This window comes from Gouania willdenowi, chromosome 13, assembly GCF_900634775.1.
Source record: "Gouania willdenowi chromosome 13, fGouWil2.1, whole genome shotgun sequence".
NCBI classification, from domain to species: domain Eukaryota; kingdom Metazoa; phylum Chordata; class Actinopteri; order Blenniiformes; family Gobiesocidae; genus Gouania; species Gouania willdenowi.
The window spans coordinates 33,969,546-33,984,474 of record NC_041056.1 but is presented as its reverse complement, the minus strand read 5'-3'; the positions used below and the strand labels follow the sequence as shown (position 1 = coordinate 33,984,474).

The following is a 14,929-nucleotide window of genomic DNA, read 5'->3' as shown; positions in this document are numbered from 1 at the left end:
GTTTTAGAACAAATCATAAAAAAATAGGTTTGATTGTACTCTAATGGTAGAATTACATTTTGTTTTTATTTTCTTTGTTCCCTCCATATGCAATTACAAATATTGATCTAAAGCAGGGGTCTGCAACCTTTGCTCTACAAGGAACCATTTTGCCTCATCTCACCTGGATTAAAGTCCTCCTGGAGCTGAATAATATACCTTCTCAATGAAGACAATACAGTCTATTCAATTCTGTACAGTTAAAATTATATAGAATAATGTTTGATTTAATTTGATATATAGTGATCATGTAAATGGCAAAAAAAACAGTTTAAAATAAAATGAAATTAATTGACATCAAGAAATATCTTCAAATATCAGTTTACATGAACATAATGTTATATAAAAATTATTTCTTTTTTTTATTTAATGTATTTGAAAGGCTACAAAAAGCAACATGAATTTGATAACACATGATCATGTGGTCAACACACGCTAATTGCTAATTTCTTGCCACACATAAAACATGCATATTTAACTGGCACATTGGTGGTTAAATTAATCTGTCCCCACACAATTAAAATCTCTATTTTCTTCCAGAATAGTGTTTTCATTGGTTTAGTTATCTTAGCAGGGATTTAAAACTTAAGGTTAGCCACAGGTGCAGGAAAGTTAATGGTCTATAGATGTTGCAGGAGGTGAAGTAGGAAGGTGCGGAGTCATTGCACAACATTATTTATTTTAGGTTTACAAATTGTTATATCAGGATTTTATTTGTCATTAATAATTAATTGCCTCTGTAAACAAATAACTATTGATTTCAATTGTTGTTGTTTTTTTTAAGCTATAGGGAGCCATTGCAAAAGAGTCAAAGAGCCACTTTAGGCTCCAGAGCCACAGGTTGCAGACCCCTGATCTAAAGGAAGATGTGCCGATATGTCTGTCAAAGCTTGGAAAGCAGTCAGTTCAGTGATTTCAGAGTCGCACACATCCTGTCAATCCTCCCCTTCCACTAGAAAGAAAATAATTAAATATGTTGCGCTGTGAAGAGTATTACACTGTCACCATCTGCAGATCCTCAGAGCATTAGGCACATTCGGCTGTTTGTGCTTTTCAAATGCCATCAAAAAATTGACTGGTTTGGCTAGATCAACATCTGCAACATCTGTCCTTTCATTTCTGAACAGAGGAGATTTAGGTGTAGGAGATTGTTTGACTTGTTGTAAAATAAAATATCAAAATTGCTAAATTTTTCCAAATAACATATTAACTCTAAAAAAAGTTTTCCAAATTTATGTAGCATTTAGGTACATAGGAATTTTCAGAAGTTTCAGTTAGAAAATCTATCCAGTAGTTTAATTATTAAGAAAATGCACTTTGGCTTAGAGTAACTTAATGTAGTTCAATCATCTCTCTTTGACTTTATAATATATATATAATGGAAATAATGAACCACTTGTAATATGGCCAAACTGTTCCAGTGTTTATTGTCAAAGGTCAATGGCAAAGGTTTTCCATTTCTGAAACTATATTCCACAGGTTTTAGATGTTGACTTGCTCACACACTCGTTTTAGCAGTGCAGAGCTTGCTGTCAGGCATTCTGCAGACAGGGTAATCACACAATGATTGTATCTAGGTTCAGAGGAATTGCCCTACAGGGTGTAAGTGAGAACATCTCTGTTTGACTGCCTTTATCTAAGAAAAAACATTTTTAATCTTTGTCTAGTGTGGTGTTACACTGAGTTAGAGATTAAGGGTAATAAACCGATTAGTACTAACTGTGATTTTTTTTGATTAGGTACTTATATCAATTTTCTCATGGGGACATGTCAACACGTGCAACACGTTTCGTAACAGGTGGCCGCTTTGCAGCAATGAAGCGAGCTAAAAAGATGAGGTAATTTGCGAAACATGTAGTACAGCTAGAGACGCCTTTATTATCATGTCAACTTACTGCTGAGTCATACAGGTTGTTTGTGTGACACATTGGGCAACAAGCATTGACGCACAGCAGACATGACCGAAATTTGTGTCTGAACCCGGCCCGACCCACCTTCCTGTAAGCTCGGGGCAAGTATGATATCCATCTTGTATGAGAGAGTCTTGGAGGAAAAGCAAGGATAAGAGGTGAAGGATAAACTGACCTCTACAGTGGGGCAAAAAACTATTTAGTCAGCCACCAATTGTGCAAGTACTCTCACTTAAAGAGATGAGAGAGGCCTGTAATTTTCATCTTAGGTATACCTCAACTATGAGAGACAAAATGAGAAAAAAAATCCAGAAAATCACATTGTAGGATTTTTAATGAATTACTTGGTAAATCCCTCGGTAAAATAAGTACTTGTTCACCTACAAACAAGCAAGATTTCTGGCTCTCAAACACCTGTAACTTCTTCTTTAAGAGGCTCCTCTCTCCTCCACTCATTACCTGTATTAATGGCAACTGTTTGAACTCTTTATCGGTATAAAAACACCTGTCCACAACCTCAAACAGTCACACTCCAAACTCCACTATGGCCACGACCAAAGAACTATCAAAGGACACCAGAAACAAAATTGTAGACCTGCACCAGGCTGGAAAGACTGAATCTGCAATAGCTAAGCAGCTTGGTGTGAAGAAATCAACTGTGGGAGAAATTATTAGAAAATGGAAGACATACTAGACCACCAATAATCTCCCTCGATCTGTGGCTCCACGTAAGATCTCACCCCGTGGGGTCAAAATGATCACAAGATCGGTGACCAAAAATCCCAGAACCACATGGGGGGACCTAGTGAATGACCTGTAGAGAGCTGGGACCAAAGTGTCAAAGGCTACCATCAGTAACACACTACGCCGCCAGGGACTCAAATCCTGCAGTGCCAGACGTGTTCTCCCGCTTAAGCCAGTACATGTCAGAACCATCTGAAGTTTGCTATAGAGCATTTGGATGATCCAGAAGAGGATTGGGCGAATGTCATATGGTCAGATGAAACCAAAATAGTACTTTTTGCTAAAAACTCAACTCGTCAGGTTTGGAGGAGAAAGAACGTCATGACTACTGTAAAGCATGGGGGTGGTAACATCATGCTTTGGGGCTGTTTCTTTGCAAAGGGACCAGGATGACTGATCTGTGTAAAGGAAAGAATGATTGGGGCCGTGAATCATGGCATTTTGAGTGAAAACCTCCTTCCATCAGCAAGGGCATTGGAGATGAAACATGGCTGGGTCTTTCAGCAATGATCCCAAACACACCGCCCGGGAAACAAAGGAGTGGCTTCGTAAGAAGCATTTCAATGTCCTGGAGTGGCCTAGCCAGTCTCCAGATCTCAACCCCATAGAAAATCTTTGGAGGGAGTTGAAAGTCTTGTGTTGCCCAGCGACAGCCCCAAAACATTACTGCTCTAGAGGAGATCTGCATGGAGGAATAGGCCATAATACCAGCAACAGTGTGTGCGGACTTACAGAAAACGTTGGACTTCTGTCATTGCCAACAAAGCGTACATTACAAATTGAGATGAACTTTTGTTATTGACCAAATACATATTTTCCACCATCATTTGCCAATAGATTCATTAAAAATCCTACAATGTGATTTTATGGATGTTTTTTCTCGTTTTGTCTCTCATAGTTGAGGTATACCTAAGATGAAAATTGCAGGCCTCTCTCATCTTTTTAAGTGGGAGAACTTGCACAATTGGTGGCTGACTAAATACTTTTTTTTGCCCCACTGTAGTTGATGGGTCCACGTTTTGTTTCTACCTGCATGATCCCAGTCAACAGTAGCTGAAGCAGAAAGGCAGGTCTTACGATTCACAGACTGCACACCAGGCTCACAACATGTTGCTTTTTCTTAATTAAAAAAAAAAAAAAAACACTGACCAAGGTAAATTAAGAGAAATCCTATCCTTGTTTAATGCCTTGGAGCAGCGCTGCAGGTGTGTGATTTGCTAAATCCTAGTATTCTGTTATTTATTATGCTTGTGTTGCAAATGCAACAATAAAGCCACACGGAAAAACTTATTTACGTCAATGAGTTACTGTTACTGTCTGACAGTTAATCATTACAGGTCTAATTCTACTTGATAAAAAACTTACTGAAGTGGAATTATGCTGTAGAACTGGAATAGCTGTGTCTGAGCTACTGTTATTCATGCATGATTGCAAATAATACACACACACACACCTGCCCATAGATTCTCAATTAAATATTTAAATCTTAACGATAGCGTTATTAATTGATTGGCGTCAGTTATTGGTTATAAAAATAAAATTTTGGAGAATATATTTCTTAATTAAATAGAAGAGTAACAATTTTGTTTCTGACATCAATGAACTCAGACAAAAAATGTTTTACTGATGTGAACTGGCAGAGATGTGGATTCACATTCTGATACTAAATGTCAACAGCAAACAGAGCAGATTTCTCTAGTATTGGCTTCCTGTGAATGAATATAATTTATAATCCTTTAGTTAGTTTATAGTTTTTCTTTTTTGTTTTTGTTTTTTTTGTTACACCTCCTCTGGTTCTCCATATGTGCATGTTTTACGTAACTTCCATTTTTTGGTTTTGATTTATTTATGTATTAATAACGTTTTAATTCACCAGTAATGTGACTTTTGCATTGTTTCTTTTTATGTCCAGACTGGGAGAAAAATTCCGCCCAGTAACCAGTTTATCTGGATACTATTTGGACCATAACATTGTTCGGTGAAGTTGGCAGATATTCACAACGTGATCGACACACAAATTACGTCTCTGCCATCAGTGTGAGGTGGACAACATGATACAAGATTATTTTTTATTAAACGCAGCAGAGTAAATGTTTGTCTGTCGGTCGTTTTGTGTGGTGAGATTAAAACATGAGGCTCTCGTCCTAGTTTCCTTGTAAATATCCAAATATCACACAGACGGAACCAGATTTAATTTTAAAACAGAAAAACGCTGCTTGTTTGGTTTTTTGTTTTCCTGTTTCTGGTTTTAAATTAATAAAACAAAAAAAGATCGTTTTTTTATATTTTTTTATTTGGTTTTAAAACAAAATAACCAAAGAACGAAGGGTACATGGATTGATCTGATTGTTTTGTTTCCGGGACGCATGTTTATTTACTTTTGGCGAATGTTACGCAAAACAAGGTGCTTTGACATCATATCTCGGAGATGTCTGTAAATTTCAGCAAAATCTCAGGCTTTGGTTATCCCGTGCGAATGCGCCACATGAAAAGCAGATGATTGGGGGGGGGGGGGTCATTTATTTATCACGTGATCCCTAGGTAAAACTAATCCCGTGTGAATAGTGCTTTAGTCACCGACAAACTTAATTGTCGACAATTGTCAATTACGTCATCAACTTTGTTTTTCATGCTATATGCACGCTACGCCCTCAGTTTAGTCAAGAATGCCCCTAAAAACCTTGTTCTACGGCCAAAATTTGCCTCCAAGTCTTTTGTCAACAACTTATTCTCTGTGATAATAATCTGTGATAAATACCAGAAATTATCGGGATACATTTTAAGTCTATATCACCCATCCCTAGTCAGGGAGCATTTCTATTGACACAACAAAAAAAACTTACCGGTCCTGAGTCAAATTTGAAAGATTGTAGCATCATAGAGTAAATATTTGTACGATTTATCATCTGATTAGTCGATTAATTTGCATTCAATACAAGCTCCTCCTCCTCCTCACCTACAAGTCCCTCCATAACCTGGCCCCGCCCTACCTCAACGAGCTCCTGCAACAACATCAACCCACCCGCCACCTCTGCTCAGCCGACACCAACCGCCTCACTCCCATCACTTACACTAACCGCCAGACCTTGGGGGACCGAGCCTTTGCCATCGCTGCCCCCACCGTTTGGAACCTACTCACTACCAAACTTCAAATCATTACTCAAAACCCACCTGTTCAAACTGGCTTTTCCATAAACCCCTTTTTGCTGTTGTTGTTGTTGTTTTATTCCCCACGTAAAGCGTCTTTGAGTGTTCAAAAAGGCGCAATACAAGTTTGATTTATTATTATTATTATTATTATTATTATTATTATGAATTGTTTCATTAATCAGACTAGTCAATGATGAAAATGGTCATTAGTTGCAGCCCTACTGTGTAACTCATTCTGTCTATTTTAACTCAGCATAGAGTCTGAATGTAATTCCAGTTCTGCCTAACCACTGCTGTTATCCTTCTTTAATGGGAATTGTGAGAGGTTGCAGCTAGAATTCTATGCTCTCGCTGAGGGTATGCGGGAAATGAGTCAAAGAGAACAACAGGAAGAGCTGTGCTTGTTTGTGTGGACTTATTCAGACAGCCTTTTTAAGGCCTAGAGATGATGATGATGAAACAGAAGGACTTAATGGCACAGCCAGTCTGTTGAGGTGATTGTTCTGCTGACTGATGGTATTTGTAGAATTTCCCTCAAAGTGTTCTTCTTTCACAATAAGTCACCAAAATCTAATTTTACCCAATCCTTTACTCCTAAGGCTTACAGCTGACATCACAGCATTTCTCATCCCACCCTTTTTTTTCTAGCGCGCACACACACGCACACACACACACACACACACACACACACACACACACACACACACACACACACACACACACACACACACACACACACACCCTCCTTTCAAGCTTGTCAAAGATTCACACCTTACACATTATCAGTATTTCTTTCCTCTCAGTGCCATGATCTTCTCCAGGATTTTCTGTTGTATATAATGGAGGCTTTGTGTGTTTGCAACACGAGGAGAATTATTAACTCAGGTCCTCTGGCTCCCCCTGTTGGTGTAGAATTTGTTTTTGCACAGCAATTACTATTTTTTTGTTAGTTCTTCAAAACCCCTGACAGTCACTCATGAAATGGGCAAGGTTGATGCAACTTTTGAGGTTCACTCATCCCTGTCCAAAGGCTCACACAGGAAGGTGAAAACGCTGCTTAAACAGGGGAATGTTTAGTGTTCAAAACACTCATTTCCTTTCTTATCTTATTACTCAAGATGTACATTGGAGATTAAAGGGCTGCTTAGCCACAAATGACAATTGGGGTGCTTTTTTATCCACCATATTTTCGAAGCAATATTTCTTTTTCTCAGGCATATAAAGGCAGTCATTGTGCTGTGGGCTCTGAAGGCCTTCCTTTAAGTCACTGAGTGCTTGCTGTCTGCACCGATGGAGCGCACATTGGGCCATATGGGGGCACAGCGCACAATCAAACCCTATTACTAGAAACTTCTTGTGTCTTTGTTTTCAAAGCTGTCACAAACACCAAAAACGGTGGACTATCTAGATTTGGACCAAACTTATTTGGAAAACTGCAAAATGTGAGCATTACCTTTATTTTGAGTAGTTCAGTTGTATCTATTTGTATTTTATAATGGATCTGCAGAATCCAATGTACTGTTTTATGGTTTTTTACAGACTGTGATCCAAATTTAAGAAAATGTGAAATTTCCCCAGATTTATTCATTTCAATATTTAGGCAGTTTCATACTGATATTAACACACTGAAAAGGTTTATTAATAAGACACTTCAATTTCTAAAAGAAGGTAGGTAAATGTTTATTTTTACATTAGTCAAATTTCTTACATTTGCACATTCAAAAACTATAAAAAAAAAAAAAATAATAATCTTAGGAGCACGATGTGATGGCACATAACAAATAAGTAATCTTTTTTAGTTTTGACTTAAGTGTCTCTGCACAAATATAAAGTACGAGTACAGGCTTCAATGAATGTTCTGTTTGGTAATATTGTGCAATTCCCTGTGTTAAGCAGCTCATTTTAATTGCACACTGGTTGGATCTCACATATTTAAAAGATGGAAATACACTTAAAATAAACCCCTTTTTCTGATTATCTTGAAACTAAAATCACTCTTTTGAACAAAAGTAACCAATTTACCATCCTTTAGTGTTACCAGTGCAGTAGGATGGCATCTTGTTAAATATGTATGATTGGAAACATGGTAGATTAGCCAAAATGTGCTGAGTGAAAACGATACCTATACTTGGAAGAACAGTTTTACTCAAAGAAAAAAGAAAACCAACAAAAACAAAGCACTTTTATCTTTATTGCTGTTAAAGACATCATCATACACTCATGTTAGGGAAAGGACACATGAAATATACAGACTGCATCATGTAAGCGGCATATTTTGTGCATTGCCAGAAGTCAGACACACAACAAAGTGTCATTGTTTGGGACCCTGTTTTACTGCTTCTGCTTTTTCTTTTAATGCTTCTTCCTCCTCCCTGCGTCACCAGTTTCACTAAGGAAGACTACATAATTTACAATCCCTGAAACATTACCTACTCGGACGCACTCACATAAGCAGGAGAGCATCAATGTGCAGGGCTTGGTGACACAGGACAGATGTGAGATCCAGACGTGTGCTGACTTGGTGGCTGATGGATAGGCAGAGTGTGCAGGTATGCTGACCGACTGCAGATTGACAGTACAGCCGTACCCACAGAAAGGACTGCTGCTGATGCTCAGATGTTTCTGGGGTTTACAACATCAATTTTAGCATCTTAATCTTGTTCACAAGTCACAACTTAGGATATAGAGAACCTATTCTTTCACCTCAAGCTGAGACTATTTAATAATGATCCAAAAACATCCAGCCTGTTCATGACACAAACAACCCAAATGTCCATATGTCATTGCGACTGTTACTGGCCAGGCTCTTTGATGTATAGAAACACATGTCACAGTAGCTGGTCTTGTCTGAAGCAACAAGCAAAGTTGGGGATGTTGCTTCATATTCACAGACAGAGGAGGGTGCCCATGTCCACCACTAAAGGCATCAACAGTGGGCTGAAATATTGGAAGTGGACCATTATGCAAATGAAATAAGGGTTTCTTCCCTCATGATTCACATTTTCTGTAAATATTTATCAGGAATGATGCAAAGTAATTTTTTTACATTTTCAATTAATAGAGCCAATGAAGGTCGGTCAGTGTTCCCCATAGGTTTTCAGCTCTGTGTGGGTTATACCCCCAGCCCATATATAAGACCAGGGGCTGTTTTACCGGTAAAATGATTTTATTGTTTTGTAATCAATGCTTAGATTGACTATCTTGGAAATGTATGAAGTAAGAAGTTGTTTGCATTTACGTTTGCAAGAGAAGATACCACTGCCTGTGTATGTGTGTAAGAGAATGAGAAAAACCTGCTGTTGTGACTCATTTTTTTTAATTGACAAATGATATACAGAGCAGGATTGAAAGCTAAATTTTAATTACTTTTACTGATCTGGTCTCACATACAAAAATTAATCAAAAACAAACTTCCTTGGGTGTAGAGTACAATTTTGTTTTTGTTTGAAACTTTTGTTTAATAGTAATTGTGGACTGCTTAAATTGACTTAACTAAAATATCGTATTCAGATGTTTTCTGGATAATTTCCATCCCTGTTAAATTAGAGCTGATTAATTTTCAATATAGATATATTGAAGATTAATATATTCATCTTTTATAGCTCATGGCATAGTATCCTTTATCAGTGTGCATAGACGGACAAATTACTCTTTGAACAGCTGTTGATCTATTGGTCAACAGTGAGCAGGACTTTGACAAGCTTACTTCTCAGCTTTTTGCTACTTACACTACATCTTCTTCTTGAGGCTGATTGGTGATTGGCCACTATGTTCAGTTGAATTGCTGCAACCAACCCGACCTCGGTCTGGGACTATCCAAGGTATGGCTACTTTGGTTTTGCTTTAACTGGTATGAAGGCTGGCAATTTCACCAAATTCTCTGAAGTTCAGTTACTAGTGATGCAAGATATTATCGGCATGTTTTTGGTATTGGTCGATATTAGGGATGTAACGATTAATCGTAAGGCAGTTAAAAATTCATTCATTGGTATCATGGTTTACATCGATGCTGTGAAAATTGAATTGCAGTACTTTTTTTAAACAGCAGATCCAGAAGTGTTGGCGGCAGGCCGAATCTGCTAATACTTTCTTTCTGGCCGCCTCTACTCTTAAACATGTTCATAAATGATTCCTTTCCCCTTTGGCACTGAAAGAATATCTGTAATATTACGTGAATATCTTTAAAAGTCACGTTTTTCTATTAGCTCTGTCTGCTAGCATAGCATCTCTTCTTCACTGCTGCATGCCAACTGACCACTGGGTTACCAGCGCCCTCTGCTGGTCCAAACAAATATCTGACGCAAATACAATGCAATGACTGTTTTGTTTTTTTTTCAAGTCCAATTGTTAAGGCACAAAATACATTTTCAGTTGCACTTTTAAAAAGAAAAATAACTATTATGCAGTTTTGTATTGTTTACAATAGAACCAGAATTTAAATTATTAGGCTTCTTCATTTGTATTATTCCTTTATTTATTTCATTGAAGATTTATTTTTTAGTTAAATTGCATTGTTTTGAATAGTTTATCAAGGGATTCTTTTGTCAATAAAAAATAATTAGTCATTTATGTACAGTCCCATTTTGTAAAATAAATCGTGAGAGAATCCAGAACCCAGTATTGTGAATCGAATCGTATTGGGAGTTGAGTGAATCGTTACATCCCTAGTCGATATTGGCTTGAAAATAAGTATCGGACATTAGCGATATAATTTACCGGTAAAACGACATCTTTTGTCATAACTATAACCGAATTCTTGTAAAAATGTAGTTTTTACCACTTAAATGCTAAATTTAAGTTGATAAGTATGCACTAACTGTTTTAAGTAGAAAATATATCTTAATTGTTTTGTTTAAAAAACAATAGTTGTGAATAAATTACGTTTTACATAACTTAAATTAAAGTGTTTTTATAATGTAACACATGGAATGATTACTGAAGATCATTTTCAGCTTTGTCTTGTTTGCATTTGCCAGTGGATCAACATGATAAAGAGTATAGAACTGTTATCTGTGCTAATTCCACTACAGAAACTAAAATATCTGCAGTTAGGTGTGGGGTAAAGTATTGTTATCTGTATCAGTTATCAGACAAATGAGTTTCAAAGTATTGAATTATAGACTTAATATGGGCAACCGTGGCTCAGGTGGTAGAGGGTTCAACTTCTGATTGAGAGGTTGGGGATCGATCCCAGTCTATCTATACCTCTCTATTTGTCGAAGTGTCATTGGGCAAGACACTGACCCCTAAGTTGCTCCAAGTGGTTGACAAGCGCCTAGCATTACAGCTCAGTCCCATTGGTGTGTGAATGTAAATGGGTGAATGAGCTGATATTGTATAAAGCACTTTGAGGCTACTTCAGTGTAGCAATAAAGTGCTATATAAATCAAGTCCATTTACCATCCAATATAGACCAAAATTTCAATATTGTTCAATCGAAATTTGATTACAATTTTGATTATTACACCCAACGATTAGAAAAATAACAATTGAGAAAAATATATATATGAATTATTTGCTAAATAAAACAAACTCACTATTTCAGACATCTACAAATAATAAAGCGGCGCACACACTTTATTAATACTAGTTCCTCCCCTCCACCCCGCCCCTCTCAAAGACAAAGCTACACTGCAGGCCAACACGAGGAAAGTTATTACTAGTGGTCTTTGAAACATGGCAGGAGAAATGCAGTAAAAACGCTTGGTAAACAAGCAAAGCACGTCAAATTCTCTTAAGGAACACTTTGGGTTTGATGATGAAGACCTAGAGCAAAGTCACATCACGTGCAAAAGTGAACATACTTAGTTTTAGTGTTTGAAGGATTTTATTTAAAAAATATATTTTAGATACATAAAAATATATTTTAGATACATAAAAATATATTTTAGATACATAAAAATATATTTTAGATACATAAAAATATTTTTTTTTTTGTACAAAAATTAAATAAGTTTTTTTTTGACAAATAATTGTTTGAATAATCGGGATTTCCATTATGACTAAATTAATCGTGATTGTCATTTATTCTATAATCGAGCAGCCCTATTGTGCAATTCTATTAGTGACTTTCAAGCGTGCACACACACACACACACACACTAGAGTCTGCAGCTAAAATGACAGATATTTTAACTTAATACGCTTTCACATTCTTAACTGTTGCTGACTATAGTTCTCTGTATGAGGAATATCACTTGATCATGCTTTTTCTCACATTCCACACTATCGTATCAATATCGGTATTGGCCAGTATGCAAGGTTGCAATTGTAATGTCTTAACCGAAGTGAAAACATTGTATCGGGAAACACCTAAAAAAACAAATTACCTCCTAACTAAACATGTATGCCTCTGAATAGTGAGAGGGAACTAGAGTGCTTATAGGTAAAATTTAAAACAAAAACACATTAAGGAGGGATCAAACCTAGAATCGTTTTTAATGCCGAGCAGTGACAGGACAACTTTGTATAGCTGGACAGAAAGCATCAGGTTTCTAGGGTTGCTGACCCACACAACAAGCAGCTGAAGAGTCACCTGCTTTCTTTCAGAAACACTAATGTAGGCCATCATTAAAGGTGCTGAGCTGACAGCAGCTGTAGAAATATGTGTAGCCACTGATTGGACTGTAGAAACGTTTTGGTGGGTGCTGGTGGTGGGGGAAGTTCATGGCAGGCCTGTCCAGCTCAGACTCCTATTTTTACCCCCTCCTGACGCCCTCCTATCACATCAGCTGTCTCTGGATCTCCTGTCTGTCCGCCGTCAGGAATAGCGGCCTATCAGAGGTCTGCTAAGCTGTTTCTCACTCCACTTGCCTCGTGGCTGACCGTTTGTTGAGATCTCCTCATCTTTAGCTTCTGTTCTGTGTGAGTTGTGAAGTCTTGGCTCTGCTTTGGGAAAATAAGTTGTGGAATTGTTTCATTAAAGGTAGGACTCTTTGTTAAAACCTTTTTTTTGAACTGAAGTTGAAAAATGCTACCGGCATCTGGCCTCCAGGCTCCACAGACATCTATATTTAGTGTAGCTTGGAGTGTAAAGTGGAGGGGTGGAAGCTATTGCCATACTGGTTTTTGAAAAATACAATCTCACAAAAAGAGGAATCACAACAGCTCCGAGTGAATCAGCTTTAACCCTAGGTTCTTCTCATTTTAATTTCATACCTGGTCTCTGAAGAGAATTGTGTTGCCTCCTCACTACCTGTAAATGAAATCTGCTTTAGCATAGAACTTCCTTTATATTCCTCTTGAGTTGTTCTCTAAAATTGGTCAGTACAGCGTTTCAATGAATGATTCTACTTTCAATTTCATTGAATTCAATTTCATTGAGTGTAGAATCAAACATCCTAATCGATGTTTTGAAGAAGAAAAAAAAAGTGAAGTGCAAAAAAAAAAAAAAAACTTTGGTTTGGTTTGAATGTACTTCCTTTTTTCATTTGTTGTTTACAGTTGCTAAAAATACAGTGTATGAATCATGTGGACTATAGTTTGGTCATCTTCTATCAAGGGTCAGTGAGACCAAAGCAAGTCAGGCCTGCTGTGAATACCTACCATGAGCCTCACTTTGTTGGATGTGAATTTGAATGTGATTTCTCTCAGTTTAACAACAACAACTATGAGGGCAGAATTACTACACTTACTGATGGGCATTGTTGTGTTACTGCAAGTAATACTCCAAATTTTTATATAGCTACTGGTGCATTCAACATTTGTAGGTAAGGCAGAGCAATTGAATACTGTATGAACGTAGTTGTCATTATCACTTTGTAGCTTTAATATCTAATATAAGTTTTTGTTTGCTGTGGCTCAAAGTGTCACACTATTTTCAGAAAAGATCGAGGTTTGATTCTCAAAAACTTTGACCTCATTGTCTCATTGCAAATTTTTCAGCAAAATGTAACTAGACCGGACATCTGTAATACTACAGTCAAAGGCTCTCGTGATCATTTTGATTTCCAATTCACAGTTGATGGTGGGTCCATTGGTTTTAAAGGTTAATGTTTTCTTGGTGATCTTCAGGTCATTCAGCACAGAGTGCAGCTGGTCCAAAGGTACCAGCAGCTGCTTTATCCTCCTGACATGGTCTGTGTTGTTTATCTCAGCTGTGCACTGTGTACCATCAAGTGTAGGAGTTTTGAGTTCCACGACGTTGAATGTATTATTGGCTCAATGTTGTATTTTTGAACAAAAAACGAGATTCAGTCACACTGTACTATTTTCTAATGAATACATATAGGATGATATTCTGTTCTTTTCACTGCTCACTGTATGCGATGAGTTTTTCTCTGGATTTTTTTGGCCAGTCTTAGTTGTTTAAGACGTGTTCATTTTTTCCTGCAAACAATTGCCCGATGGAGTGGTAGACATGCTATTTTCATGTGCTAACTTGTGTGTTTAGGTAAAATGTTAGCCATTGGTCACATTAGCCCAACCTTCTTGGCTAACTCTGATTTTGTAAGGTGATAGAACTATAAATGAAGTCAGATGATGCATAGTCATCATCACTAGGATTGTGACGATATCTCGATACGGCAATATATTGCGATATTTTTCCGCACAATCGATTATCGATATGCTCCCACTAAGTATCAATTTTTATTCTATTTTGTTTTTTTTTTTTTTTTCAAAACCTTTTCTTGCTTTTTCACTAAAATGTGTAGGTCTTCACAGAAATGTTCTCACTGTTTGTTGAAGGAACCAATATTTTGTTTACTGGAATATTGCACTATAATGGTGTCACTGGTAAGAAAGACCCTTTTTTTCTTTACAGAAAGTACTATTGGAGATACTTATTCATTTACATTGGTATGTTGACACTTATTTACAGAAATATTGCACTAAAATAGTGTCACTGTTCATAGGACACTTTTTCAATGTATTGTTTTTCAGAGATATAAAATAAAAATTGTATTTTTTCACTTAATCTTTTTTTTCTTTTGCTATGTCATAGATTATTGTAGATTGATTTCTGACCAATATATTCATAATCGCAGTGTTTTCATATTCTGAGATAATTGTTATTGTGAGCTTTGTATCGCTTATCGTGAGGTACCCTGAGGTTCTCACAGAGCAATGTTCTTAGGTAGCAGATCA

General features: G+C 37.0%; 1 protein-coding gene across 12 annotated transcripts in view; it reads left to right on the top strand.

Annotated features, from left to right (window-relative positions):
* The window catches only part of myo18ab (myosin XVIIIA b), a 132,102-nt gene that overhangs the window by 32,243 nt on the left and 84,930 nt on the right, over window positions 1-14,929 (top strand). For 3 of the 12 annotated variants that reach the window (XM_028465694.1, XM_028465687.1, XM_028465688.1), the window contains exon 1: window positions 12,611-12,767. The exons of 5 other annotated variants lie outside the window; for them this stretch is intronic. The gene's annotated coding sequence lies outside the window, so the exon portion shown is untranslated. Of the gene's footprint in view, window positions 1-12,582; window positions 12,768-14,929 lie in introns of those variants that run through there. 4 more of the 12 variants (XM_028465697.1, XM_028465696.1, XM_028465695.1 and 1 more) reach the window with 2 other exon arrangements.